The following is a 1,299-nucleotide window of genomic DNA, read 5'->3' on the forward strand; positions in this document are numbered from 1 at the left end:
GGCGAGAGTAGTACTAAGTTGAGTGACCACTTGGGAAGTCCTCGTGTTGCACCGCTTTTTTTCTTTCAATTTCTCCCAGTTCTTTTCTTCCTTTCTCTACAAATGAGAACCTCCCCCGCTCACGCCCATCGCGTTTCGATCATGCCGCCCCGCATGCGTTAAATCCGATTTTGTGCGCATGGCATGTCGGGTGCGATCATACCAGTACTAATGCAGTAGTACTAAGTTGGGTGACCACTTGGGAAGTCCTCGTGGTGCACCCTTTTTTTCTTTCAATTTCTCCGAGTTCTTTTCTTCCTTTCTCTACGAATGAAAGGTAAGCTAATGCACTAATGCACCGGATCCCATCAGAATTTCGTGGTTAAGCGTGTGGCCACTTGGAAAGGTAAGCTAATATATGGATAAAGCAATTCTAAGGGGCTGGGCTGGAGTGGACAGTACTCCTTGGCCTTTTACTAGTTAGTCCCCCCGGTAAAGCCCCCACCCCTGACGACCTATTCTATACCAGCTTCTTCTATAGATGAGATAACTGGAGCAGATTTAATAGCAAGGGATATTGACCCAGCAGCTTGTTGCGCAAAAGAATATGTTTCAAAACAAAGAAGCTCCATTCTTCGTTAGAGTGGTTCTTCGACTGTTCACCTACTAAATAAATGATCATCTTCTTCATCGCTACGCTACGGGGGAGCATTGCTACGGGGGAGCATTGTTCGAGTGAATAAGCAGGGCAAAGCTTGATTTTCGAGGCTGGGCTGACATCACATACTCAAGTGCTCTCTAAACCGTGCAATAAGGGCAGGCAGATCGGATCGAAGGGTTGTCCATTGGGATTGGGCATGGACAATCATGACAAGTTAATTGTAAAATAACATAAAAATAAAATAATAAACAATCAAACAAATAAGGGACTATTATATTTTTTAGTAGAATTGCACATGCCCTAACTATGTATAAACACAATATTAAGAAGTAAAATTCTATATTGTTTTTTTTAAGATCTAAATATGATCTTTAGGAATAAAATGAGAACAAAGTCAAAAGGCCAAGGAGGGTGGAAATGACAATCAACAAATAAATGGAAAGATTGAAAAATATATAAATAATTAATCAATTCTAGGCATGAACTAAATGACCTTAATTAAAGTAAATTAAAAGTCTTAAAATACATTAATGAAATACAATAACTCTAAATTGTAATCCACCCAAAATTCAAAACATGAAACTTCATTTCTCTTCAATGTGGCATGAACTGAAATATCTTTTGATAATTTCAACAATATTTTCTTCAAATCTTCATTG

The 1,299-nt window shown here is 38.8% G+C and overlaps 1 pseudogene; it reads left to right on the plus strand.

The window, feature by feature from the left end:
- LOC111475236 overlaps positions 1-55 on the plus strand; it is a 146-nt pseudogene extending 91 nt beyond the window's left edge.
- Positions 56-1,299: the final 1,244 nt, after the last annotated feature.

Source organism: Cucurbita maxima, unplaced genomic scaffold (assembly GCF_002738345.1).
Source record: "Cucurbita maxima cultivar Rimu unplaced genomic scaffold, Cmax_1.0 Cma_Scf01128, whole genome shotgun sequence".
NCBI classification, from domain to species: Eukaryota; Viridiplantae; Streptophyta; class Magnoliopsida; order Cucurbitales; family Cucurbitaceae; genus Cucurbita; species Cucurbita maxima.